Source organism: Copadichromis virginalis, linkage group LG16 (genome assembly GCF_057382275.1).
Source record: "Copadichromis virginalis isolate Kocher_CV1m ecotype Utaka linkage group LG16, C_Virginalis_male_GT1.1, whole genome shotgun sequence".
NCBI classification, from domain to species: Eukaryota; Metazoa; Chordata; class Actinopteri; order Cichliformes; family Cichlidae; genus Copadichromis; species Copadichromis virginalis.
Window position 1 is genome coordinate 14,135,085 of NC_140633.1, and position 21,092 is coordinate 14,156,176.

General features: G+C 42.6%; 1 long non-coding RNA gene and 1 pseudogene across 1 annotated transcript; one reads left to right on the forward strand and one right to left on the reverse strand.

Annotated features, from left to right (window-relative positions):
* Nucleotides 1-4,789: 4,789 nt before the first annotated feature.
* On the reverse strand, nt 4,790-7,045 carry LOC146690414 (zinc finger MYM-type protein 1-like; annotated as a pseudogene).
* A 26-nt stretch (nt 7,046-7,071) lies between these two features.
* LOC146690415 (uncharacterized) lies at nt 7,072-14,663 on the forward strand. Its single transcript, XR_014915803.1, has 2 exons — nt 7,072-7,462; nt 7,590-14,663. It is a non-coding gene; the product is annotated as an uncharacterized LOC146690415 (long non-coding RNA).
* Nucleotides 14,664-21,092: the final 6,429 nt, after the last annotated feature.

The following is a 21,092-nucleotide window of genomic DNA, read 5'->3' on the forward strand; positions in this document are numbered from 1 at the left end:
GCTTTTGTTTTAAACGGTACATTTTAAAACGTTTGATGAGTAGCATCTCCTCTTCTTTTAACAACAGTCTGTAAACATCTGGGAGCCGAGGAGAGCAGCTGCTAAACTTTTGGGAGAGGAATGTTCTTGTTTGATATTTGAGTCTTCTTTCTTGTACTTTTCATCGTATGAGGTGCCAAATGTTGTCACTTGATGAAAGGTCTGGACTTACAGCAAGGCCATTTCAGCACCCGAACTCTTTTACTACAAAGCCATTTGGAGTTTTAGGAATGTCATTCTGAAATATGCGATCCCTTTTCAGGAAGAGAAGTCATCTGTGTCGGAGCTCATGTCACTCTAAAACCTTTATATACCTTTCAGCATTGATGGTGCTTTTATAGATGTGGTGGACCCAGTGTCCATGTTTTCCAAATGAAATTTCATCTGACCACACAACGGATTTCCTACTTTGCTTCAGTCTGTTTTAAATGAGCTTTGACTCAGAGAAGATGCCGTTATTTCTGGATCATGTTCACATATGGCTTCCTTGCATGATAAAGCTTTACCTGCATTTGTGGATGGCATAGTAAACTGTTCACAGACACTGATTTCTCAAAGTGTTCCTGAGCCCATGATGCCATTTCCATGACAGATTCATGCCTGTTTTTACTGCAGTGCTGCTTCAGGGTTCAAAGATCACAGGCATCCATTACTGGAGGATTACGGACTGACATCATGACAAGTATTCACAGTTTTACATGGAGCGACATTATTCTGAAATTATTTCGCAATTTGTAGACACAGTTCGTTTCAGATTGGTGAACCTGTGCCCATCTTAACGTCTGAGAAACTCTGTCTCTCTAAGATGCTCTTTATATACCCAATCATGTTCCTGACCTCTTGCAAATAAACCTGATTGCTACATTCAGCTGTTTTGTTTAACCAACACTTACTTTTCTGGCCTTTTTTTCTTCCAGCGTCACAAAATTTTTGAGATGTGCCTTTGCCCCTAAATTCAAAAAGAGCTCATATTTTACAAAAGAGTAAAATCTCCAAGTTCAAACATTTCCCCTGGTGTGTACAATAAATATAATATGCATTTATGAGATTTCCAAATTATTTAATTTAGTGTTTATTCAATTTTACACTGCGTCCCATTTTTTGCAAATTAGGGTTGTACATTGGACAAGCAATCATGACATGAAGCTGGTCAAATGTTGTTGCAGCAATCTGCTGTCTTACTCCGTTAATGTGAACCACAACCAAGCATGGTAAAATAGCTCAGTGTGGTTCCCTGCAACTGATTCAAGCTTTGCAGTTTCCCCCAAAAAATGTTTTAATTAACCCTAATGTCACACCTGGTTTTCATCTCTTCCTTCTTGAAGAGGACTTCAAAGTAAATGTAAAAAGAGAACACAGAGTAAAAAAAGACTTTTAAGTGGAGGATTTTTCTCTGCATGGGTGTAATACAGTAAATATGCCACTGCCGTATCAGGCTGGCTCTAAGATCAAAGTTTCTTTTCTGTGTCACAAATGGGAACAGTCACCCATTTTTTAAAATCACACTTTCATCACAAAGGTAAGCAACTTTTTTTTATGCACAGCCTGGATTTGCTTACACTTCCAAGTTAGAAATATAGGTAATAAAGTGCTGATGTTATGCAAGTGACCCAATTTTTTTAAAGCTATGAAAAAAAAATGTTCGTGTGTGTGTGTGTGTGTGTGTGTGTGCATAACTGTGACTGTATGAAACAGATAAAGAGAAGACAGAATGTGTTTGGTGTTGCGCTGGTGGTGCCTCTTTCTTCAATAGCACTAACAGTGCTTTTCACCTCTGAAATACGACTGGAGGAATTTAATTAGTTACTTAAAGTGTCAAGGTCCACACAAGAATCAAAACTAACAATGAAGTGATTCCAATTTTTTATATGTCCGACTATTCACAGACACTAAGTGTAGTTTTATAAACTTTATAAACGAGAACAGGTAAGTAGTGAGCTTTAGTTAAGCAGAAATGAACAGTCTGCTCTCCACAAACTACAGACAATTTGACATTTCACATGATGTGTTTATCGCTCATTACAAATTTCAAATGCCTGTGCTTGCTAGCACAGATGCTGCCTCTCTGTCTGGCTGTGGTGAGTGAAGCCACGGTTGTGCTTAATGCTATTACTGCAGCTCCATTTCTGGTTGGGCATTTGTATTTTTAATTACGTGTATTTTTTTTTAGTTGTTTATGTAGTCGGATGAAAAAGGAACGTACTGTTTCCCATTCTGAAGTTTTGCTTCAGAATTTAATAACAAATCATCTGGTACTTAGTAGGTCTTAATTTTTCTTTTAAAAAGTCAGACTTTTAATTTTTAAAGTAGAGTTTAAAATTTTTCATTTGCTGCTTTTTGACTCATTTTCAGTTCAGTCCTTATACGGGACCATTTTCAGAGGCATGTAAATAAACTCCAACGCTCTCTCAGGGGTTGTTAACCCACCTACACTGCTGTGAAAAAGTATTTGTCCCGTTCCTCATTTCTTCTTATATGAAGAATTTGTCACACTTTGATGTTTCAGCTCAAGCTAATTTAAATATCATAAAAGATATACTGAGTAATTTTTTTTTGTTGTTACATTTAAAAAGCTGTCCTGGCCCCAGGCATCCATCTACTGTTGCCCTCATCAGAAAAGCCTCAGGGTGGTTTCCAATAAGCCATTCTTAAGGAAGGATAACATGGAGAAAGGGCTGAGGCACAACAAGTTATATAAGAGCTGGACTGAATATCAGAGTCAATGGGTGTTGGAGTGATGAATCCAACCCAGACATTTTTTGGTTCAAGCCATCGCCAGCAGATACAGAGCAGGTCATCAGTGAGCATCTACAGCCATCTTTAAAACATGGTGGAGGCTCTCCTAGGGTTTGCTGGGAAATTATGAATGCAGAAAAGTACAATCAGATTTTGCAGTACTGGATGGAAAGCCTCTCACTGGTATTATTTTAAGCATGACAATAATCCCAAATAACGCTGTCAATGTAATAAAAGCATCCTAGCATAGAAGAACATGCAAGGCTCAAGACTTTTGCACAATTTTGCATAAAATGGTGCTTTTGCCAGTAATGACACATTTGCTACTATTAAACTTAAGGAGTTTAGTTGCTCTGGACATTGTAGGGCTGTCCTGGTTGACACGCCTCTGCAATGTTGCGTGGAGATCAGGGGCAGTACCTGTGGACTGGCAGACCGGGGTGGTGGTCCCCATCTTTAAGAAGGGGGACCGGAGGGTGTGTTCAAACTACAGGGGGATCACACTCCTCAGCCTCCCTGGGAAAGTCTATGCCAGGGTGCTGGAAAGGAGAGTTCGTCCGCTAGTCGAACCTCGGATACAGGAGGAACAATGCGGTTTTCGTCCTGGTCGCGGAACACTGGACCAGCTCTTTATCCTCTCCAGGATACTTGAGGGTGCATGGGAGTTTGCCCAACCAGTCTACATGTGTTTTGTGGACTTGGAGAAGGCATTCGACTGTGTCCCTCGGGGTGTCCTGTGGGAGGTGTTGCGGGAGTATGGGGTGTCTGGCCCATTGCTACGGGCCATTCGATCCCTATACAACCGTTGCAAGAGCTTGGTTCGCATTGCCGGCAATAAGTCGGACTCATTCCCGGTGGGTGATAGGCTCCGCCAGGGCTGCCCTTTGTCTCCGGTTCTGTTCATAATTTTTATGGACAGGATTTCTAGGCGCAGCCAAGTGGCGGAGGGCTTTCGCTTTGGTGGCCTCAGAATCTCATCTCTGATTTTTGCAGATGATGTGGTTCTGTTGGCTTCATCGGGTGAGGGCCTCCAGCTCGCACTGGAACGGTTCGCAGCTGAGTGTGAAGCAGCGGGAATGAGGATCAGCACCTCCAAATCTGAGGCCATGGTTCTCAGCCGGAAAAGGGTGGAGTGCCCACTCCGGGTCGGGGATGAGTTCCTGCCCCAAGTGGAGGAGTTCAAGTGTCTCGGGGTCTTGTTCTCGAGTGATGGGAGAAGGGAGCCGGAGATCGACAGACGGATTGGGGCTGCAGCTGCAGTAATGCGGACGCTGCACCGGTCCGTCGTGGTGAAGAGGGAGCTGAGTGTAAAAGCGAAGCTCTCAATTTACCGGTCGATCTACGTCCCTACCCTCACCTATGGCCACGAGCTGTGGGTAGTGACCGAAAGAACGAGATCGCGGATACAAGCGGCAGAAATGAGCTTCCTCCGAAGGGTGGCTGGCCTCTCCCTTAGAGATAGGGTGAGAAGTTCGGCCATCCGGGAGGGGCTCAGAGTAGAGCAGCTGCTGCTCCACATCGAAAGGAGCCAGCTGAGGTGGTTCAGGCATCTGACAAGGATGCCTCCTGGACGCCTCCTGGGTGAGGTGTTCCAGGCATGTCCCACCGGGAGGAGGCCCCGGGGCAGACCCAGGACACGCTGGAGAGATTATATCTCTCGGCTGGCCTGGGAACGCCTTGGTATTCCCCCGGATAAGCTGGAGGAGGTGGCTGGGGAGAGGGAGGTCTGGGCCTCTTTGCTTAGGCTGCTGCCCCCGCGACCCGGCCCCGGATAAAGCGGATGAAGATGGATGGATGGAGTTTAGTTGCTCCATACAGGCAACACAACCATAGAAACTGACTGCACGCATACAATTGTTGCTTGTAGCCTGGTTAATGCTGATGAGTCACAACAGCCATAACTGTCACGGTCTGAGTGGCAGACCGTGGGGAAGGAGGACCCAAACGCAGTGAATGGTGCGTTTATTTACAGTGCAGAAAATGACAATAAATCCTCGTGTGCTCCAGGGGCGTCACTAGGTTTTAAGGACAGGGGGGGCTTAGCCCCCAAGAGATGCACACGACATGAACGAACGTAGTGAATGAGCACAAAATTTCACAAACAGAAAACAAAGACTGAGAAATTGTTTTCCTACTTTTTTGGACAGATTAAACATCCTAGGCCACCAATAGATCTATTGTTTTATTTCAGTCTGCTTTATAATACAGTACAACAAGAAAACAGAGGAAATGTGTTTGCCGCATCAATAACAAGAAAAAAACTGAAAATAAAAAAGTACATTTTTCTGGCTGCAATCACCAGTTACTTGGTGGGTGGAAGCATCAAAGAATGACGTCTGTTTTTAAGAGTGGCAAATCGGTCAATCACTCTGTTGTGACTCAGATGCTGAAGCGTGTCTTTTTCAATAGACATGACTGCAAGACTGTGAAGTCTTTTCTGACCCATTGTTTGACGCAGCCAGGAGTGCAGTCGACGCAGTGCACTAAAGGACCGTTCGCACGAGCAGCTGCTGACAGGCACTGTTAGGGCAACTTGGATGGTTGCCTTCAGAGAGGGAAACATGTCTGAATCAAGGAGGTTGTACACAGACAACATATTTTTGGGTGGACATCCAGCCTCTGTTTTCCGGGTAAGAAAGTTTCTGGCCACCAGAACCTCCTCTTTTTTTCAGGTCAAGTCTGTAGTGCTTTGCAAGTTCATTCAAGTGTGGTTCACTCAAGAAGTTCTCAGATTTAGGACTGCATGCCTGGACGCCTTTTAGCAGCCCTGCATCTACACTGCAAAATCTTTGATCAAGCTCGCCAACCATCCGATCCACACAAGGGAAAAGTAACTCTCTTTTCAATGTGTCTGAGTTGTTCAATTCAGTGCGTGAACCCACAGTTGCCTCCAGGACAAAATCCTCCATTTTCCTCTGTTTGTGCCTTGTCTTGGCACCTGGTTCAGGGATACTGTGGGTGTTACACAGGGCCTTGGTTTTCTCATACAGCTCTGTAGCAAATGCATCTGAGTGTTTGCCCTTAAGTGTGTCACACACAGCTTGTTTGCAGATAAAAGCTTCTGCCAGGTCTAAAGTCTCTTTCTGCAGGAATTTGTGGAGTCCTTCGGTTACAGACAGAATCGACTGAAACATCAGTAGTGCATAGACTGCTGAGAACTTGTAGAGCTTTGCTCTGAGACCAACAGCTATGGGGGATCCAATTGCAGATAGGCACTCCAAAATGGCAGGCAATGTCTCAAGAACTGCACTGATTGATCGCAACTGACATGCCCAGCGAGTGTTTGAAAGTTGCACAAGCTCAGTTTTTGTCAATCCAAGCTTTGCCTGAGTCTCCATGAACTTATGATGATTGACTAGGGAGGTGCTGAAGAAAGAATACACACACTCCAACAAGCTGAAAAGCTCCACAGCCTCTGGGACAGCCTTGCAAGTATTGCACAAAACCAGGTTGAGTTGATGAGCATAACAATGCACATAGATAGCCTCAGGATGGAGCCTTCTAAAATGTGCTTGTACACCTCCAGTGGAGCCACTCATAACGGCTGCACCATCATATGTTTGTGCTACACACTTAAGCTCTGCAAGACCATAGTTTTGGATCTGCTGCTGAATCTCATTTGCAATGGACTGGGCATCAAATGATTTTATCTCTGCAAGTGCAAGGAAACGCTCCTTCACTGCCCCCTCTGACACGTACCTGACACAAACAGCTAACTGCTCTGCCTTTTTATCCCTTGCCTCATCCACCATGATGGAATAGACTTTAGACTTTGTCATTTCAGATACAATGACACTAGTAACTTCCTGGACACAACAGTCAATCATGTCATTCTGGGATGTTGGTGAGATATACTGTGCATTTGATGGGGGATTATGTTTTTGAAGAAAAGGATCAAACTCCTTCAAAAGCTCCATGCATGCAAGAAAATTCCCTCTGTTTGGGCTGTCTTCACCTTCATCATGGCCACGAAAAGGGAGTCCCTGTCTCCCTAACATAGAGGTGACTGCAACAATTCGTCTGAGATACTCTCTTCTTTCGACTATCTCACTCACATTTGCAGTTGCTATCATCTGTGCAACGTTTCCCTGTTTGCTAGTTCCCTGGTAGCTTTTCCATGTAACAACACTGTCCTTATGTGTTTGTGCCATCTCATGCTTGCCAAAGATGACTAAAGCTTTCTTCCAGTTCTTGCAACCGTTACTGACCAAACTATCATGTTTGATGTTTTTGCCAAACACTCTACATGGGAAGCAGAAAGCTGCACTCTGGTTGACTGAATATTCTAACCAGTGAAGAAAATATAATCTGATCAAACATTATTCAGCTTTAAATATTGTTCAGCTTTAAAGTTACTGTGCAACTGTGTAATAAAAATGTGCTCACGACTTTGGCCTTGAGAGCGATAAGAAGCGATCGCCTCATCCTGCAGGTGAAAGATATCTGCAAGCGAAGAGACTAGAACACCCAAGGCCGATTTCCTTTTATGGAGTTGTTTTTCTGCTAATGCAGCACTTTCCTCACAACCCCCTCCTGTAAGTTTTAGAGAATATATACCCATCCTCACAGCAAATATTTGGAATCTTCTGATGTGAACTGTATTGAGAGGTTGTCTCTGTCTCAATAAAAGTTCACTGATTCCCCATCTGCTGCAGGTGTCCGGTTGTCTTCATTCTCCGCCAGCCTGGTTAAGTCAATTCCTCCTTAACATCTAAAAGAACCTATTTAATGAAGGAAGACGGTTCACTTTGTGTTTAATATTATTCTATTGCTGTTGTTGTTTTTTTATATCCTTCAATTGGCGTCACGAACAGGATCCGCTCCAGGCCAAACTGGAACGGGAGGGAGGACATCGGCCGTGGTCTGAGTGAACGGAGTTTGGACAAAAGCTGTGTACACACAAAAAACAAGGTAAGCAGACCTTTTATTTCTGCTATATTGAACATTATAAAAATACTTAGTGTCCAAACTCCTAGTAATTCATAACCAAAATTGTCTGGCTTACTTAAGGCTTGTTGAGAATCAGACAAGTGAATAAGAGATAAGTGAATAAGAAATAAGTGAATAAGTGAATAAAGATAAGAGTGAACTGAGGTCTGACCACGGTTGCAGCCGACGGGTTTGCTCTCCGGTGTCGGATACATACCTCAGCAGGTCTGGGACCTTGAAAGGGTTTATTAGTAACGCCTTTCTAAACAAATTAAAAGGTTAAAGGCCTTGAGAATATTTTTTAGTAATATTCTCTAAACTACAGAAGGGTTAGGAAGGCCCAGAGGACTTTATTAGAAAAGATCCTCTAAAACTTAAAAAAGAGAAGTACTGGTTGGAGTCCAAAGGACGGGTCCCTTTGATCAATAGGAGAAAACGGATCTCTTCTTAAAACCCCGATGATTTTAGTGTTTTAAATGTTTTGATGTTCTGTTTGATATTGGACACACATAAATACACGCTGAATGCTTGCTGTGGAACACTGGGCAGGACAGTTTGGTTCTCCGTTGTTCACAGATTACACAATTAAAGGAACTAGGTTCCTCTTTTGGTTAAAATAATACACCACACATAGAATTTTTTTACACATTTATTACATACATAAGGAGGGTAATGAGTGACTGCAGGTAATGTATGAAGTGTGAATGAGACGTGTGAACAAGGTGACAACCAACTAGCACCCCTATCAGGAAGCTCTAGGCAAGGTTACCCGCCAGACTCCGGTTTGGTAGAAGCCTGGTAACACCTGAAGGGATATTTCAGTGCTGACTCACCTTTAAAGCAGCGCCCCAGCTGATTAGTGCCTAACAGAGGCAGAAACCCAGCTGGCCCAAATTCTCCTTTAAAAGCAATAAAAGAACACTCCTCCATTGACAGTAAAATGGATGGAGAATTAGATCGAGAAACTAATGATGATGGTTGGGGTCCCGGTGTTATTCTTAGCACATTGGGAGAACAATTAACATGTGTTGAGACAGTCATCAACTCCACACACCAGCCTAAAGAAGCAAAACAGCTGAAAGATGCTTTTAAATTAGTCAAAAAGTTAGGGGTAACCTCTTCTGGCATATGTCTATGCGGGCCCGTGTGTAAATAGAACATAAATTACCGGTGTGTGTAAATAAAGTGTAAAATAGTGGTATAAACTGTCTGTTGAATTTCTCCTGAGTGTTGAAAAAAAGGAAAAACTCTTTTCTGCTCTCTCTGAGAGAGGGGCTGTGTGTGTGAGACAGGAAGTGTGCATGCCCATAGAAGGAAAGAGATGAGGTAAACTCTGTGCAGATAGACCGAAGTAAAAAAAAAAAAGGAAAAGGGTCTCTCTCTCTCTGTCTCTGTGAGAGAAAAAAGGTGGGGGCCGAGTGAGCCCGCGGGCCCGAGCGGGTCCGCGGGAGCGAGCGTGTATGCTGTATGAGGAAGAAGGGAGTGAGAGGGAGCGAGTGAAAAGAGTAATCGAGTATTTGGTGATTTTTTTTATTATTTCAGAGGCACTGGGTAAGAGTTTTGACTTTAGCTGTGAGAGTTGTGAAAAGAGCAGGTTTTTCTTTGGTTGTAGACGGTGAGTAATCGGTGTTTTTCTGCCTATTGTGCTGCGTGGAAGACACAGAAGTGTAGAAATGTTTGTGGTTTATCTTTGTTTGACGTTTTATATAGAGTTGGTTGATTCAGGGTGATTTCTCCCGTTTAAGGGAGGAGTTGCATTGTGGTTATGTTAAAGCTTTGCTGTAGGGGTATGTGTGTGATTTTGTGCTGGCTTCGCATGTTTAAATGGATGCATAGAAGTTTGTCAGTGAGAAATTGTTATGGTGGGGTTTTAAAGTTAGTAAAGAGTCAAACAACGCCCACTGTTTTAAAAAGGCCCAAAACATCATAAAAGACACCTCACATCCTGGCCACTCCCTGTTCGAACTGTTGCCCTAAGGCAGACGGTACAGGGCAATCAGAGCAAGGACTAATAGACTCAAACACAGCTGTTATCCAACTGCAATAACACATCTGAATACTACAAAAATGTCCACCATGCCACTCTTGTGTTAATCTATGCACGGTCTGAAGCATGACGGTGGGAATACTTAGTATTTTAAGTATTCTATCTATTTTATTGATTGAATTTTATTGTTTTTTTTTTATATTTGATATTACTAGGGATGATGCAATGATCGGGGACCATTCTTAATGTCGTCGGTCTCATGACAATGACAATAAAGTTTTTGATTTTGATTCTGATTCTGAAATACACCCTCCTCAAGAGTTCAATGATTTACGCAGTTATGTTTATACAAATACTAAATGTATGTTTAGTGTCTTCATACAGGTGTTTTTTCTTAACCTGGAAGCCTGAGTACGGCAGCAGAAGACAGGCCAAGCTTTGGCTAAAATTCACGGCTGGACACCAGAGTTGTCCTCACCCCTCCCGGTAAAACAAAAAAGAGAGAATGTAGTTTGAGGCGGGTTTTTCTCGCTGAACTGCTCTGGGTGCTGTGTCCCTGAATCTCACCAGTGTTAACCTCTGGCGGAAGACATGGAGAAAAGGAAAAGATGTTCCTGGTAAATCACTGAAACAAATAAAACCACACACAACCAGAGAAAGATATGAGAAGGGTGAGGAACAGACACATGTGCGTGTTAGAGAAATGCCTCGTTTGAGAAAAAGTTAAAGTAACCCATATACAGACGCACCCATACATGCAATGAAGAAACAGCTTACATACATGTGCACGTACATGCAAGGTTAAAGTAGCGACACTTAACATACACCTGTTTTTAAATGATATAGTTTATACATTACTGACAATTAAACGGTTTGGGTTGCAGGACAACAACGTAACGTCAAAAGACAAAGACACTGGTCTGAGGATTAAGTGAGGACACGACAAATTTAGTGGTTAAAAGGGTCGACTTGGGACATGTTTTTGTTGATTGGTTAAGACAAATGACTACTGAATGATAGGAAATTCCTTTTTAGGTTTCTAAACAGGATCTTAAGAATTTTAACACGTACCTGTGTTGTCCTGTCAACTTGAGGGGTTATGAGTTGATTATATGGTGAAAAGAAAAAAAAAGAACAAAAACAAAAAAGGGGGGAGACGAGATCTCGTTGTTTCTCCCCTCTCGGGATAACACAGCCAACACAGCACAGCCAACACAACATCATTTTCCTGTTCGCCTGTTTTGTTTTGTTTTTGTTTTTTCTGAGAGCCGAAGCTGACCTGGACTCCTACCCTCCCCTCTACCATCGTTGCCCTCTCCGCGACCATCTTTGACCCTTTGACCCCTGAAGGCCACAGCAGCTGGACTCACAACAACAACTTGAGGATGTCAACAGTGCTGCAAAAGAGTGATCTCATGCAGCAGAGACGGAGAGCACTAAACCTAAAGCCCGTTTCACTACACGGGGGAAATTCCCAGGCTGCGTCAGCTGACAGAGCTGTGACGAGACGCGCATTAAGCCCGGAGGAAAAGGGACGGTGAGCAGAAGGATGCTGACCTCTGAGAAGAGCCGAACAGCAGAGCTGCAGAGGGCCGTGGAGCAAAGTAAGGACAACATAAACAGACCCAAAGAGGAGGGGAGGACCCTAGGCCATGCGTCAGGCCGCTGGTTTACCTAAACTACAGAACAGGAAGGTGATGAACACAAACATATACCAACACACGAACACACACTTCTGCATGCGCCTACTTAGAATGAAGGGAAACACACACATGAACACTTATGCACTTGTTGAGGGAGTAAAAACTGATACATACCCATGCACTAAAATCAAAATGTTGATTTAATTTACTAAGAAGTGACACACAATGCTCCAGCTGCTGCAATGAAGAATGCTTTACTGACAAAGGCTCAATGCTGCACACAACAAAGTCAAATACAGAATTTGCTATAATAATAAGCCCAGAGGGCATTTGTGTGGTCTGGGGAGCAGAGTCCGGAGCGGTTTGGTTATGAAAATGATGCCCGTGCGAGATATCTGGGGCTTAAGGCCTCGACTTAATTGTTTACTCTACACTAAAAAGAAAAGAAAACACTCTGAGCAGTGGTGCAGAGTGAAAACGAGGAATTAACAGTGTGAGTTTTATTTCAGAGCGCCACGTCATTGTGATGGAGATTTAATAAAGGAGGAACACACGGACAAAGAAGAAGAGAAGGGGGGGCAGCCCTTGAACGCGATTGCCTGAGGCATTAAAGTTCTGTACTAAATTCTGGTTTCCAGTGTGAGAAAAGTCACGCAGTGCCAGTAGTAGAGCTAGGTTGAGTGATGATTCTAAATTACTGTAAGTAAATCATCGTACACCGTTCAAGTTTCATGAAAACGGGGATCTAGACTTTGTTGAACCCTAGGCAATTTGAACAGGTAAAAGTCGAGTGACCAAGTAGCAGTTGAATAAAAGTCATTGAATAAGGGTTGAAATAAACTGGCAGAATTAAGAGAATTAAAACATTTCAAGAGCTCAACTTACTTAATGGTTCAATTTTGTTTCACGAACGCAAAACATATAGGTTTATGAATATGAAAAGGTTGAGGTGGTGTTGATTTGACTCTGTGTAGGTTTAGGTTGGTATTTTTATTGATGGGAAGAATATTCAGTGACAAGTCCTAAGACCCGGGCGTCTGCATTTTGTTTTTGTTATTTTTCATTTTATTTTGTTTTATGTTTACTGATTTTTGTTTGTGAATCTTTTCTTTAAGCAGATCTGCACATCGGAAATTACAAGCATTACACGTCGGCGAGAAAATTGTTGTAAGTGAGTTTCTCCGCATTGAAATGGGTTCTGGAGGAAACACTTGTGGGGACAATTAGAAACGAGAGTCCCTGTTTAAAAAAGGATTCAGCGAGGTAATCCAAACTCAAGTTCTTGTTTCTTTTTGAGATGACGTCATTTTGCTGAGTGTGGAAACTAGATGCGACGACAGGTTTCACTGTCAGCAAAGAACGGATGAATGGATGAAAGACTGGGAATAAAAACAAACGGACTGACTGGTAAAAGATGACAAGACTTGACCATGACTCAAGGTTAACCACCTCCACCTAGATAGGATAAAAGGGTGGATGAATTTATGTGGGTTTCTTTTACAGGAGTAGAAGGATGACAAAATATTCGAGGATGAGTGAACCTGTAAATGCCATTTTTGTGTCTTGTGTTGCTTACAGAGGTAACTGCGCAGCGTTACCATTTACATTTTCTTCCCTACAGGGTTACAGTTTTAATGTTTTTCTATTACAGGATTTCTGGGCGGATGTGTGAAGAAACGGTGTTTATGGGTTAGGAGTTGGGGATGCTATTACACTGTATTCTGGTGAGAGTGTTGGGGGAGACACACCCTGTCTTGAAAACTGTGATTCTTTTACAGGAAATGTTTTATAGCACCTATGGAATGAGGATGCCTGACTACGGTCAATGTGCTGCTAATGTTTGCTTTGCTTTGGTGAGAGGGGTGCAGTAGAAAACAGACAAGTGACATGAAAACAAGTAATAATAACAAATAACAAATTTGGGGACAGTTTGACCTAGAGCCCACTAACTGGCCATTAGGGGCTCTCTCTCTCTCTCTCTCTCTCTCTCTCTCTCTCTCTCTCTCTCTCTCTCTCTCTCTCTCTCTCTCTCTCTCTCTTGGAATAACATTGCCCAAAGGGTGAATAAAGCAAATTGTGGCAATAATAGTGATTTAATGATTGGAGAAACCTGAACATGATACTTGTCTGTTGAGCTGAATCGTTTATTACTCTTATGATTTTCCGGTGGGACTATGAAGATTTTTTGGTACAGATTGCAGGTTGTTGCTCTTTAACTCCTAGAACACGCCCTTGGCGAGGTGGGGGGAACTGGACCACCTTTCTCTGCCCCATCATCCTCTATTAGACGACATCCAAGCTAAGTAAACATGTCTTGGCCCTTTCCCCCTGAAATGACAGGCAGGCAAAGATGTTGCGTCTTTGTTTGCTTCCTGGCCCTGGGTCTCATTCCCATTGGCATAATCCTGATCTGTGAAGGGCCCCCGACACTTCTGACACCTTAAAGTTCAAAAGCTTCGCCCCCTTCTGACAGTCCCAATCTGACAAATGTAGCCCCTAGGGTCTTGCCCACCACTTCCTCTCCAGTTTTACCATATTCACTTTTGAATGTCCTTAGCAGTTACCGTTCTGAGTTTATTTTACGGTTGATTTATTCTTTCACATTTTCACGTTTATATCTCTCATTATTATAGTATACTCTGTACTCTCCACATTTTTATCATTACTTATGCTTTTTCGTTGCTGAGTTACAGGAACTGTTAATTTTGTGTCACTACCCTGGTTGCACTAACTCGTTGTATCCGTGTGTGCAGGACAGCTGTTACTGCTTTCATCGGGAACCGAGACTGCTTGCAGCCGACCCCTGGGCAGGGTGGTGCCTGGACTCTTTTCTCCTCATCTGCAATGACAGATAAAGACAAATGATAAGACCCGAGGAGTTTTTCGAGCCAGGCTTCGACACGTCTCTGTGTTCCTTTGAATGTTCCTTATTTTTGTGTGTTGACCCATTTAAGATGGGTCAAAAGGGGGATTTGAAGAAAATATAATCTGATCAAACATTATTCAGCTTTAAATATTGTTCAGCTTTAAAGTTACTGTGCAACTGTGTAATAAAAATGTGCTCACGACTTTGGCCTTGAGAGCGATAAGAAGCGATCGCCTCATCCTGCAGGTGAAAGATATCTGCAAGCGAAGAGACTAGAACACCCAAGGCCGATTTCCTTTTATGGAGTTGTTTTTCTGCTAATGCAGCACTTTCCTCACAACCCCCTCCTGTAAGTTTTAGAGAATATATACCCATCCTCACAGCAAATATTTGGAATCTTCTGATGTGAACTGTATTGAGAGGTTGTCTCTGTCTCAATAAAAGTTCACTGATTCCCCATCTGCTGCAGGTGTCCGGTTGTCTTCATTCTCCGCCAGCCTGGTTAAGTCAATTCCTCCTTAACATCTAAAAGAACCTATTTAATGAAGGAAGACGGTTCACTTTGTGTTTAATATTATTCTATTGCTGTTGTTGTTTTTTTATATCCTTCACCAGTTGTGCTTTTCAAACCAGCTGTGGTTAAATGCTCGCTTCTGTGTACCAAACGTATCATGTGGATAGCTCTTCAGCTTCACCTGTCTGGGCCCTGTGTCTTTGTCACCTAAATCAAACCCTGTAGTAGAATGAGTTGCTGCAGCTGCTTCATCATTTTCCCTCTCTTGGCCTGTTTGCTCTCCTCTCTCTGTAATAACTTGATCTTCCTCTGCCTCTCGATCCATTTGCTGCAGCTCCTCTGTCTCTCCTTGCTCTCTCTGACTTGAACTTGCCTGTTGACCTTTTTCTCCCTCAGCCACTCCTTCTGCCTCACCCTTCAAGATACATTAAAACATACTGAATTGTAATGTAAATTGCTAATATCATGACTTCTGCTCCCGCTCCACAGTAATTTGTTGCTCCCAAATATTTTGAAGTTACAAACATTATATTTTGAGCACGCATGTGACTAAAATGGTTGCAATTTAAAGCCCTGAAAAATATTACTAAATTACTTGAATTGAAGTAATATTAAAATAGAACCCTCAAAAATATGTGAGTCAGGCTAATTTGACTTATATATATCTCTCTCTCTTTGCTCTCTCCACTTTCTAACCTTGACTCTCCTAAATAAAAGCTCAAGTTAAACAGGTCTTATATGTTGTACCGTGACTGAAATGTTTCATATTTCATATCCATATTGAGTCCCATAAAATTCTAATCAGACTGTCTGCATCACAAATGACTCCATCCTTTGACTCACCTCTCCAGCAGACGTCTCTCCCCTCTGCCTCTCTGTGCTCCTCTGCCCTGACTCCTACAGGTTAATGGGGATGGAGTGATTATTATTATTTCCACTGATGATAACCATACCTGAATGAGCTCAGCTTGATTTTTCAGAGCTAAAACGAGTGACAGAAATTAAAATTATGCTAACAATTTAACTTAGTGCGCTAGCCAGGTTTTTATTTACAAAATGGGGAGCACCTGGTTCATTATTTACATGGGATTCTCTGCTGTTAGCTGGAGCTAACTAATTGTTACTACCAGCCAGTGATGAAGACTTACTTTCTTGAAAAACTTGCGTATATCCATGATTTCTTGCCGTTTGCCACATGTACGCTAGTGTGTCCGCAGGTGTATACGAGCAGAGTGTAAAGTAGCAGTGAAAACGAGGACTGGATTTTCAGTCATGTGGATGTCCCCTGTGAACAACTGGAACGGATTGGATAACGAAGCACTGACGCTACCTTAACAATGTAAAGCGAAAGGGACCAACCGAGTTATGATCATATTTGTGTGAATAGCGACAGGTTTATATTATTATTTCTTTAAACTCATATTCCTGCATCTTTATATTGAATTTGTCTGCAAGTTCTGTAAAAAAAAAATCGAATAAGTTAAAAAAAAAAAAAACCCCAAAAAAACCCCCACCAAATTATTTAGGGGGGCTTAAGAATATTTTAGGGAGGCTTCAGCACCCCTAAAATAGGCCTAACGACGCCACTGGTGTGCTCCCTGGGAAAAATACCAGAGGCAGCCGCCAAGACACACATTCTCGCAGGTATGTATAAACTGATTTTAACTTAAGCTAAGACACTGACGTGGAGTCTTATGCAACAATCCGGCAGGCTGAACACACCCACCAGGCCTGTAGACCGGCGCTCTGTACACACACCCTCACACACACAAACCAGGAAGACGAGGGACAGCAGCACCAAAAATACACATGCCCATAACATATTCAATAACCCTGTGTCCCTCAAACCCAGGTCCGTGACAATAACAGTCATGATTACAGTAATGACAGCCAGCTAAAGCTAGCTGCAGTCATTCAGACTGCATGCTGCACCACAGAGGTCAAGAGAAAAGCTACTCATACAGTTAGATTTACACCTATCACTAAACTTCTCTCAACTGTCTCTTCTCACTTCCATCCCAGTGGCTGCCTCCTTCTCTCTTACGTAGACAGCCCACCCTCCCACTCTTGGAGTCTCATCTGTGTGTCAGCGATAGAGGTGAGGTCAGCCTCTCACCAGGCTCTGCAGCGCAGCTATCAGCAGCGTTTGCCCACAATGCAAGTAGCCAGTGGAGCGTGTGAATGGGGTCATGCCTGGGAGATGGGAGATGGAGAATGAAGCCGCCATCCGTGAATAGGGAAGAGAGGGATAACAATTCCTGAGGCTGTCTCCACTGCAACAGCAATAAATCTGAGAGCCTGTAGCCGGGGTCCCCAATCCCAGTCCACGAGGGCCGGTGTCCCTGCAGGTTTTAGATGTGTCCTTAATCCATCACAGCTGATTTAAATGGATAAATTACCTTTTCAACATGTCTTGAAGTTCTCCAGAGGCCTGGTAAAGAACTAATCATGTGATTCAGGTGTGTTGACCCAGGGTGAGATCTAAAACCTGCAGGGACACCGGCCCTCGTGGACTGAGATTGGGGACCCCTGGCCTATAGTGTGCCTCTTGATTGTTTGTCCCTCCTCCACATGCTTAAAGGAGGAAGCAGTGCTCGTGCATGTCTACAAGAGCAAGTGGAAGTGTGCATTCTTCTGCTGCCGTATAAAATTTGACATTCGTTTCCTTAAATGCTAGCGGAAGATGAGGTGGCCCCTCCAATCCATTTTTGATTGGTGCAATGATTATTCTGTTTTCCACAGCGTACCTCAGACCATTTGTATATAAATGGATGTCTCTTATCACTGTTTCATGATGAGAGGCAGCATAAACGTGATATGAATGAAAAAAAAAAGATTTCACTCAACAGCTTTCCACTATTTGAATTTAATTAGCAGGATAATGGATTCATTCACCCTCTCCTCACAGGTTCTGAATTTAAAAAAAAAATTCAATTGGGTTCACAGCGTGGGTGGGGGAACAGATCTCCAGAGTATCCTTTGTGTGTATAAAAATGACATGAAGATGAATATACACCAGTGTAGTAATTATATTTTCAGCACCTCAAATGGTAAATGGCCTGTATTTATATAGCGCTTTTACTAGTCCCTAAGGACCCCAAAGCGCTTTACATATCCAGTCATCCACCCATTCACACACACATTCACACACTGGTGATGGCAAGCTACATTGTAGCCACAGCCACCCTGGGGCGCACTGACAGAGGCGAGGCTGCCGGACACTGGCGCCACCGGGCCCTCTGACCACCACCAGTAGGCAACGGGTGAAGTGTCTTGCCCAAGGACACAACGACCGAGACTGTCCGAGCCGGGGCTCGAACCGGCAACCTTCCGATTACAAGGCGAACTCCTAACTCTTGAGCCACGATCGCTCTTCCTTTCTAATTGTGCTGTTTATTGAGTATTATCTGCGTTCTTTACCTAAATGCCTCCTGTTTAACTTTTTAGAGGTTTGCCTTGAATACACAGAATGCTAGCGTCTATCCCGGTCTTACTCCAAACACACAAAGTGATACACCAAAACCCCCTTTAGCATCATTTTTCAGCTTACTTGGATGTGCAACAGATTTCAACAGGAGCCCGTCTTCTTCTGAAATACAAGCAATGAGACCACAGGCAAAATTGCTGTATTGGTGTCACTATCACAGGAAGTCTAACGATGGTAATCAAAGGTCAGAGAAGTCATATTGGTGCATTAATCACTTACTTATTGCAAACAAAGGAGTGAGAAAGGCAAAAATCATATAATGTATGCATAATTTATAGTGCTATACTCAGGGTTAAATTGGACTGAACAGCATTTTTGTCCATGGGTTGTGGTTGAGGTGCTTCAGTATCTAGCTGGTGTTACTGAAGAGGTGTGAACATAAAGGGAGTAACGTTTTTTTAAGTGGCAGGTCATTCCAAATCTAGCGTTTGTGTTTGTGTGCATTTTGTCACCCATTGTGTTGCTAGCTAAAGGTCCAGATGTTATATTTCCCAAGGAGAGAAACAGAATGAGCGCTAACTTCACTTAAAGATGGAGAAAGAGGTAAGTAAAAGGACAGGAGAGAAAGAAAAGATGTTAGATTTAAAGGTAAGGACTGCTCAGTGGCATTTGATAAACTGTAAATTTAAAGCTTATGTGTAATTTCCTGATTTTTTTTTAAGAAAAGATTTGTATCAGTGTTGGGAAATTCACAGATATTGACTCTTACATGATCTTATTGTTCCCCCAAACTGCCAAATCTTTCTTTAATCCCTGATCGTGTTCACTTTTCTGTTCCTGGATTTGGCAAACTGAAAGAAAGTTTGCATTGCCACATACTAATGTTAGTATATCACTATAGGAAAGTTTCAGTGAGGTTTGCACAAAATACGTCATTCAAAGAGCTGCTTTCTTAGACTGAGTATCTTTCAGAGCCTGTACTTTTCTGCTTTTACTTGAGTAAATCTGTTGAATCTGCACTTCAACGTTTTATGATTTTAAAACATGTATCTGTGCTTTTGCCACCACTGGATATCTGCTACTCCTCTCCAAGTCTTTTTAAGATTTCTCCTTGAAGGCAGATCCCAAAGGGCCATTCCTTTGCCTTGGACAATGATGGTAAAGGTAAATGCTGCTTTAAAATATGACTAGTTTTTTCAGTATTGTAATCTACATGTTTCTAGGAGTGAGAATGTGTTGCAGTAACATGAGTCAACAGATGGCAATGTTGTTCTACTGATACAAATATCTTGAATCAGTACCTTGAGTCAATTTGAATGACATCTGGTACAGACGTTCACTGATGCTTCTTAAGATAAACTGTAAAAAATCAGGATGAACTGATGTGAAACTTTAGTGCCTGAAAAACCAATGGCATTCCTACTGCTAGTTAGTGCTACTTAGGAAATATTTGCAAGTGATGTATTGATCCATGGTCAATAATCCAGGTAAGGAAATCCCAGGAAGTTGATTCTGTTCTGTTCTGCTCTGTCTGATGTAGCGCTTTTTACTTTCCTTCCACTTTCCTTATCTCCTCAGTACATGTTGATCAAGCAAGAAACTTGAAAGTGGAAAATGGAAGGAAAGTAAAAAGCATTTATATTAATTACTCTTTCAGATCCTGTTCATCTGCTGTACAGTTATTTTCATACCTACCACAACATCTTTTGTCCTCCACTTGTTTTCTAGGACACACTGCACACCATGCAGCCATAAGCCAGGTTTTTGGGATGCATACTACACATAAATACTGTTTCATATCTACTAACCTGTGTTATCTTTGGCATTTTTATAGATTAGAATTAATTCAATGCATACTGGTAACACATACAAACTACATACATGTGTGTGTACAGCAAGAGAGGCAGGAAAGAGGAAGGAAAATGTAAGTGGCTAAGGGAGAGTTGCAGGCAACTGAAAAGGGAATTGTGAACAGGTGTGTATGTGGCTGAGTCAAGTGATGGCTGAAGGTCAGAAACAACAGGGAGCTCTGCAGGGTGAGAGGGGAACAATGGGCCCTGAACATAAGAGGAAGCATTACTGATCAGCAGGTTGAAAGGGGGTAAAATCATGCAAAAAATATTGGGAGCTGGTTTCAGTCACGACAGCCTGTGTTTTTTTCCTTTACCTATCCTGATGAAACCTCTGTGAAAAATGCATCACACTCTTTTGAACTTGCAGGAACTCCTTAAATAAGAATCCAGATATTTTAAGTTAGGCCAGCACCGAGGCTTTGCTTTTCTACAAGCACTTTCGTCATGTTAGATTCTCTACTCACTCGTCCTTGCCAGGGTTTACATTTATATTAATCCATGTTGATGATAAGAAAAATCAAGACATACAAGTTTGTAACATTCACAGACTTGTCATCATGTCTGAGCATCAAGTATGAAACACAGAGAGCTGAAGGTTGCCAGTGCTGCAGTGGGCCCATAGCAACATTTAAAAAAAAAAATTGAATCTGCTGAGGAGTATTTTCCAATCTTTCTGTATTTCCAAAAGTGTGAGGTGACAGTAGTTCATTGCCCCATTTGGCATATCAGCGTTATTGATGACGAGAGATGGCAGCGCCACAAAGGCACGCAACGGAGCCATAATAATAAACAATGACTCTTCGTGTGACAGAGAAAATGAAAGCATATAATTGCAGTCAAGTTGAATGCTAATGGATGCTAATCACAGGGAAACTACCGCACACTCGCACACACACAGAGCTGCATTTACACCTTAAATGCGCGGCCCTGCTGAGGTGTTGTTTGGTGACTAAAACGGGTGGAGTGGTGCACAGAACACAAAGGTGTGAGGAACAAAAGAGAGACTTGGAGGTTGGCAAGGTTTGTGTAGAAATGGTTTACTCGCATTCAGCTGCACTCAGATTGAGATTAATGGGCTTCAGTGAATAGCGGGAAGCT